This window comes from Sturnira hondurensis, unplaced genomic scaffold (assembly GCF_014824575.4).
Source record: "Sturnira hondurensis isolate 20B ecotype Veracruz unplaced genomic scaffold, ASM1482457v3 Scaffold0019910, whole genome shotgun sequence".
NCBI classification, from domain to species: domain Eukaryota; kingdom Metazoa; phylum Chordata; class Mammalia; order Chiroptera; family Phyllostomidae; genus Sturnira; species Sturnira hondurensis.
Genome location: NW_028092541.1, coordinates 2256927 through 2265200, shown reverse-complemented (window position 1 = coordinate 2265200; position 8274 = coordinate 2256927). Strand labels below are relative to the sequence as shown.

General features: G+C 38.3%; 1 long non-coding RNA gene across 1 annotated transcript; it reads left to right on the top strand.

The window, feature by feature from the left end:
* Positions 1 to 599: 599 nt before the first annotated feature.
* LOC118974881 (uncharacterized) lies at positions 600 to 5724 on the top strand. Its single transcript, XR_005063966.1, has 3 exons — positions 600 to 1308; positions 1387 to 1388; positions 5713 to 5724. It is a non-coding gene; the product is annotated as an uncharacterized LOC118974881 (long non-coding RNA).
* Positions 5725 to 8274: the final 2550 nt, after the last annotated feature.

Sequence of the window (8274 nt, the reverse complement as noted above, 5' to 3'; positions counted from 1 at the left end):
AGGTTTATTTTGCTGAAGGTGTCGTCCATTTGACTTAAGTATAGTGAGGTCAGGTACTGTTTCAAAGAGACCAATGTGCATAACAAACTCAAAGTTTCAGCATACAACTGTATGAGAGACAGAGAGAAGAAACATGTAGAAACCACCCTGAAATGAATGGTATTTTAACTTCATTTCAAGAAATACTTTCTGAGTTGGTTTTATACAAAACGCAGCATTCAGAACCAAAACGACCACAAATGATAATTCATGAGACCTGTTCATAGAAACATTGTGGTAGTACATATATAAAATGATAATTATTAACAATATATGATTTCTTGATTTCCCTAGAAAACCTGCTCTAGAGTATTCACTGTGAAATGTTCATCTAGATTCCTCTCTCATGGTACCTAGTGTGCTCCCTAGAAAATTCAATAAATAATTGTTTAATAAATGCATAAATAAGTTGTAAAATACTAAGAAAGAGCAAAATTAATTTCTAATGGGCAAATCTGAAAAGGCTGCAAAAAAGTTGACAGTTGATATTTGAATTGGAATTTGAAAGATAAGTGAAATTTTAACAAGTACTTGGAAAGAGTAGAGCATCCAAGAAAATTAAACCCAGTCCTCCATAAATCTGAGAAAGCTTTGAAGAAAACCCAACAAAGCTCAACACAAAAATGACACTCAAAACAAACACAACATATGCTGCCATTATTCTTACATGGCAATAACCATGACCAGTGACATGAAAAATCACTGTTGTACTTCAACTATAAGAACAGTAATGACCAACATTGGAAAAGTCCACCCCCTCCTAAAAATCATCAACAGCTCATTTGTAGACCTCCCTGCTCCCTCAAGCCTATCATCCTGGTGAAATTTTGGCTCTCTTTTAGGAGTATGCTTAGCCATACAAACCTTAACAGGATTATTCCTAGCTATGCATTACACACCCAATGTGGCTACTGCATTTAACTCTGTCATCCACATCTGCTGGGATCTCAACTACGGGTGACTCCTTCCCTACCTCCATGCTAACAGAGCATCCATATTCTTCATTTGCCTCTACCTCCATGTAGGCCAAAGCCTGTCCTACAGGTCCTACACATACTCAGAAACATCAAACATCAGCATCCTCCTCCTTTTCGCTGTCATGGCCACAGCATTTATAGGCTATGTCCTACCATGAGGGCAAATGTCCTTCTGAGGAGCTAGTCACCACCAATCTCCTCTCCACCATCCCCTACATTGGAGCAGACCTCATCCAATGAATCTGAGGCTGCTTCTCTGTAGACAAAGCCACCCTCACTCAGTTCTTTGCATGTGGTTAACATGCAAAATAGATGCAATTTTCTGTTATACTAAAAAAGAGTATTTGATCTAGTTTTCTTCTTTTGTAAGTTGTATATAAAAGTTGAGAGGTCTGCTTTAGAAGATAATGTAAAAATATAAATTCAGTCCAGGTTATAATTATTGATCTAAATTTAAGTCTATTTTAATTTATATAACAATGTAAGTTCATCCAATTTATTTTAATTTTGGGGGACTTAAATGCCTGGCAATTTTTAATGTCATTTATTTATTTAACATGTATTAATGAAGTCTTACTATAAGGTAGGCACTGATCTATTATTCAATGAGGCAATACCTCAAACAAAAGACAAAGTCCATTTTTCTATGGAGGCCATAGCCTAGTGAGGGGTACAGATGGTTAGAGATAGTAATAAGCAAATGTACCAAAACCTATAACATTTATTTAGTTAGACAAACATTTATTGAGCACCTTCATGTACCAATTACCCTTTAAAACACACAAAAATCCTGGTACTGCAGATTTAAATTATATTAAAAAACTGTTATGACAAAAAAAAGCAGGATATGAGGCTTACTAAAGCTAGTTTTGGAAGTTAGTTATTTTAAATAGAATCATCAGGAAAGACCTGAAGAATAGAGGATATCTGAGTAAATACCTTTAAAAAGTGATTTAAAAAAAGGGTAAAAATAACATGGTGGAAGAAAGGAGGATGGAAGGAATTGAAGTATCTTTGGTCCCTAAAAGTCTATGGATAAGATGGGTGGAGTAAATTAAATGGAATGGAGGAAAATCAGTTGAACTAAATGCAGAGAATTATCTGAAGCAGTGATTCTAAGTTCTTCATTAGCCAATAGAATACAATAGGGATGTATGAGAGAATTTTGAGCACAAAAATGGCTGGATCTGATTTACTATTTTTCCTAACCCAATTGCTACATTGAAAAACGAAAGAAGAGAGAAAGATTGAAACAGAGAAAGGAGTTATGTGTGATTGAAATAATGCTGTTAGGATATGATGGTGCCTTGGTCAAATACTAGATGATTTTCAGAGATAGGGTGAGAAGGATTTATTGATAAATTGAATGTGAAGAATGAGAAAAGGGAACATCAAGGGATGTACTTGATGCAATGCATCAAATATGGTCTAAGCAACTGGAAGAAGGAGTTGCCTTCTACCCAGGAATGAGGATTTTTTGTGAGTTTCAGCTGTATGTACATTGACATAGGTTGTGCCAAGTGGTACATTCAGATAAAAATGTTCAGTGGTCAGCTGAAATATTTAAACGTGGAGGTTCAAGAGAGTGGAATAAGCAGAAGGTATAAATTTGAAGCAATTAGCATTTACATAGCATATAAATATATACTCTGGTTAAGGAGGAAATAGATTAATAATAGATAAAGAAGAGAAGCACAGGGACTGAGCCCTTTGGAACTGCAGTATTTGGAAGTCAAGAAAATAAGGAGAAAACTGCAAAGAAGAAAGAAGTAGTAAATTTGGAGAACCAGGTGAGATTGATAATCTTGTGTTCAAGTTATAATAGGATTCTCAATAGTGGTGCGGTTAGCACAGTTAAAGGCTGCTGAGTGGTCAGATAAGATGTGAAATGAGCGTGAGTTGATCCTTGGATTTCACAATGCACAGATCATTGGTCACCTACACTGGAGTGGTTTCGGTGGAATGATTACACACACACACACACACAGAGCTAAAAGGAGAACATGAATAGTGGAAATGGGGCTGTTAAAAATCTCTAGAGAGCCCTGGCTGGTGTATAGCTCAGTGAATTGAGAACAGGCCTGTGAACCACACAATCGAGGTTGGATTCCCAGTCAGGGCACATGGCTGGGTTGCAGGCCAGTTCCCGGTTTCTGGCCGGGGCCGCACGAGAGGCAACCATACGTTGATTATTTCTCTCCCTCTCTCTTTCCCTTCCCCTCTAAAGATAAATAAATAAAATCTAAAAAAAAATAATCTCTAAAGAGCCCTGGCTCGGTACCTCCATTGATTACAGTTTCATCCCCATACACCAAGATTGCAGCTTCAATCCCCTGTCAGGGCACATACAAGAATCAATCAATAAATTCATAAATAAGTGAAACAACAAATCAATCTGTCTCTCTCTTTCTCCCTCTCTAAAATCAATAAAAATTTTAAAAATATCTAGAGAAATTTAGAGAATTGGTGTGTTAGATAAAGGAGATAGAGGTTTAAGGAGAGAAGTATTTTAAGAGAACTAACATAGTATGTTTGTGTTCTGAAAGGGAAAGTTGATGACACAAGAGAAAATAGAGAGAAGACAATTAGAAATGGCATCCTTGAGGAGGTAAGAATGGACAGGGTGGACAAGTGGAAGAGTTGACCTGAGAGCAAGAAAAGTTCATCCATTATAATTGAAAGGAAGGTAAAATATGTAGGTACAGACTAAGGTGAAATGATAGATTTAATTATAGGATTTTTAGAAACTCTCTTCTAATTGTATTTATCATCTCAATAATCAAGAAGCAAAGTTAATAGCTGAGAGGAAGGAGAGAAAGTAATTGTGGAATTGTCATGTAAAAAGTAGGAGAGTAAATGGATTGCGGAAATATAGTGAAATTCCCTGGTAGTACGAAGGATGCACTTGAGATTCCTAGTCATAAATTTAAAGTAAAATCAGGCAGCATGGTTTCTCTCTTTCTCACTCCCCCTCCTTCTCTCTTCTTTCTTTCTTTCTTTTTTTTTTTTTTTTGGAGCTATATTCAGCTTCTCTGAATGGAACGGAGTAAGTGACAAAATCAATTAAAGACCTATCACAGTTGTTATAATAGTTGCTCTGGTTGCTACAATATTTGAGTAACCAGACATATACAAAAGAACTTTAAAAGCTGTGAAGTACTACAGAACTATACTTCATCCCCGGATCTGGAACTGTCCATGTAGTAGCTGTGCTTTATGAATGGAAGTCAGAACGTCCTGTATTGCTGCCAGTCTTTCAAGTAAATGAAAGGTGCCTAGTAGTCTCTCAAGTATTGAAGCCTGTACCTGACAGATCATAATGTAAATTAAAATTCATATTACTACATGTTTAGAATTTAACAGACCTGGCCAAAATGTACATATACATAACTGAGCCAAGAACTGTGGCATTTTCATTCCTCAGGATACTTACAAACTCCCTTGAAATCAATATTATAGTGAGACTTTAATAGATAAGCTTGCTTTAAGATTTAACATGTCCATGCTTTCCCTTATGTCATTTTAATGTTTCCTTCCATTAAAAAAGGATGCTTTAGCCAGTTATTTCCCTTGAGATTTTTCTGTGAAACAAGTGTTTCATGCCAAAAAATTCTTTTCATATTGCAAGATTAGATCCATTTCATTCATTAGTATCACTCTTGGGAATCCTTGTAGGACTTTTTTTTGTAATAATTGAGTAATTCAGCAAATTTAACAATGGATTTAACTTTCCCATAACTGAAGAATAGTTCTTTACAATCTTCATTTTTCATTCAAAGCCTTTGGAAGGGGAATTGCAACTTTAAAGCCAAACAATATTATACATTTGTCTGAATGAATTTTCAGTATTTGGCTTGAAAATAAGGTCTTTCTGAGCAAGGTAACATGTTCTCATTCCTTATCAATCACCTCTTTCATATTTCCTGCATCATCTCTTAGTCTTTGTACATTACTTTATATTTAAACACATGTTTTCTTCAGATAATAATGTTCATGTACTCAATGACTACTTTAGAATTAAAATTTAGTTTTTATAAAAAATTTTGAAAATGTGTTGTATATTATTATTACTATCAAGAAAAGAGATATAATGAAATATTAATATGATGATTGAAAATGGTTATAACCAAGAAAATTCTTTAAATCACTGTAACTAAGATACATCAGTATTTACCAACATAATTAATGTATACTTTGTTCAAATATAAATTCCCATGAAGAAGTAAAAAAAAAGAAGAAACAAGAAAGAAAATTAAATACTAGTGTTACCGAACAGGGGTCTGAGGGAGGGGCAATACTTGGCCCCCCAAAGGATGCCAAAAAAACTGCTACAGAAAACAGGGGCCCCTCCCAAGGACGGTATACTAATATCTACTGGGTTCTTCTGTCTACTGCCAATTGGAAAGACATCTCTCAATGCCAGAGATTTGTGAAAAGGAAACAAAATGTTTATTTAATGCTACTCAGGCCTAATGCCTTCATTAAAATATTAGAGTCCTGTAGGGTATACACCTACACACACACACACACACACACACACACACACACACACACACACAGTGTTCCCTTCTCCCACTGTCCCAACTCTGGGTACCGTAAATCAGGAAAAGAGGACACGTCTGTTTTTCAGGTCGCTGGCACTGTGAGCTGTGTCGCTTGTCTAGGCAGGATCTCCAATTAATCCAAAGTCATGCAGCACCTTCTACTGGCAACAGTTCTTTGTATCAAGTTCTAGTCAAAGTCTTTCCTGCTTTCCAGGCCACTCGGCCAAAGGGAGCACCCCAAAGTCGCGTGGGCCTCTTCTACCAAAGCCGCACCCGACCAAAAGCACGCCTTTCTTCTTCACCTGGCCTCAGGGATCTCCATTCTGGCAAAGCTGCGTGGTCTTCCCTTTCATCTGGGAAAGAGGGGATCTTCACTCTGCCAAAACCGCGTGGCTCTCCCTCCTAATGGCTACAGGGGTCTATATCTTTCCAAAACAGCGTAGCTCTCCCCTTCACCTGGCCAAGAGGGGGTCCTCACTCTGCTAAAGCCACATGGCTTTCTCACAGGCACCGTCTGAGGATCAGTCCCCAGTTACATCCTGGGTAGAAGCCACCCACTTCTCCCTGGCCCAAAACTTGGCCACAGCTATTTAACATATCTATGAAACCAGTTAAAGGTTATAGATATGTTAAATGACCATTCCAGAGGTTAGCTGCAAAACTGTTGCTATGCAAAACAGCTCTCAATGGCCCTGCTCCATTCTTCCCTTCCCCCAACTGACACCTGGGCGGGGGTGAGGACATCTTAATATTTCCTCCAATATTCCTATACACTCTGAGTTCTGGACACCATTCCAAATCTTTTTTTGCTCCCCCCTTGGCTGCACCCTTTATCATGTTAAATAGCTGTGGCCAAGTTTTGGGCCAGGGAGAAGTGAGTGGCTGCTACCCAGGATGTAATTGGGGGCTGCTTCTCTGAGAGAGGATCTGTGGGAGAGGCATGTGGCTTTAGCAGAGTGAGGACCCCCTCTTGGCCAGGTGAGGGGGAGATCCATGCTGTTTTGGAAAGATGTAGACCCCTGTAGCCATTAGGAGGGAGAGACACACAGTTTCAGCAGAGTGCAGACCCCCTCTTGGCCAGGTGAAAGGGAAAACCACGCAGCTTTGCCAGAATGAAGATCCCTGCGGCCAGGTGAAGAAGAAAGGCACGCTTTGGGTGGAGTGCGGCTTTGGTAGAAGAGGCCCACGCAGCTTTGGCGTGCTCCCTTTGGCCAAGTGGCCTGGAAAGCAGGAGAGACTTTGACTAGGACTTGGTACAAAGAACTCTTGCCAGTGAAAGGTGCCGCATGACTTTGGATTACTTGGAGATCCTGCCTGGACAGGCAGGCGACACAGCTCACGTGCCAGCGGCCTGGGAGAAAAACGGACGTGTGCTCTTTTCCTGACTTACGGTACCCGGAGTTGGGACAGTGGGAGAAGGGAGCGCTGTGTGTGTGTGTGTGTGTGTAGGTGTATACCCTTAAAGACTTTAATATTTTAAGGAAGGCATTAGGCCTGAATAGCATTAAATAAACATTTTGTTTCCTTTTCACAAATCTCTGGCATTGAGAGATGTGTTTCCAATTGGCGGCGGACAGAAGAGCCCATTAGATATTAGTGTATCGTCCTTGGGAGGGGCCCCTGTTTTCTGCAGCAGTTTTTGGCATCCCTCGGTGGGCCAAGTATTGCCCCCCACCTCGGACCCTTTGTTCGGTAACAATAGGCTACAAATAGGAACAGAACAATTATTCAAATATATTGTCATCCCCAAAATAGTTTTGTAAATTATAATAATTGAAGAAATAATTTAATTTAATCCAAATTTCAACAATTATAGACTTAATTCTATTGGAGCATTTATTTTAGATATGTATAACTAGTGTTTTCAATGTTTGCAATGAGAATATTATGTTATAATTTTCCTGACCCATCAGGGAAAAGTATAATAAAAATATATTGAAATGAATAAAAATGTTAAAAGGAAATAAGAATTTTTCTCCTCAAAATATAAAAAATATTTGACATTGAAATATCTTGAAGTATTAAGCAATAAAATCATAACGTCATAATACTGTATTGAAAATGCTACAAAAAGCCCTGTCTGGCATAGCTCAGTGGATTGAGCGCGGGCCTGCGAACAACATGATCCCGGTTCGATTCCCAGTCAGGGCACATGCCTGGGTTGCAGGCCAGTTCCCGGCAGGGGACTCACAAGAGGCAACCATACATTGATACTTCTCTCCTCTCCTTCCCTTCCCCTCTAAAGACAAATAAATAAAATCTAAAAAAAAAAAGAAGAAAATGCTACAAAAGATCACGAACTCAGAAGAAGCTGATACTGTTTCTCTATCTCCTTTTTTTTTTTTAAATAGAAATGAGAGGGCTGAGGCCCAAAGAAGTTGTCTTCCATGTAAGTCACAAAATTCTTCTCACTCCTCCAAATCTCCTGACTTACATTCTTATGGAATTTCCTCCATATTAAATATGTAATCACTTATTTTTGTAAGACAATAGAACATATAAGCATATCCAGGGTTGAGGTGAGATGAAAGGTACATGTCATCCTCATAGGATTATTTGCTGGGCAATAGTCACTCTGGCAAAAATAACATCATGAGTACAACAAAAGAGAGACCAAGGATTCCTCATATAAAGAAAAATGGATAATTTAATGCTTAGCAAACCTACCCTTAATATATAGCTAAAGGGAGTTCTAAAGCTAAAAGAAAAATAGC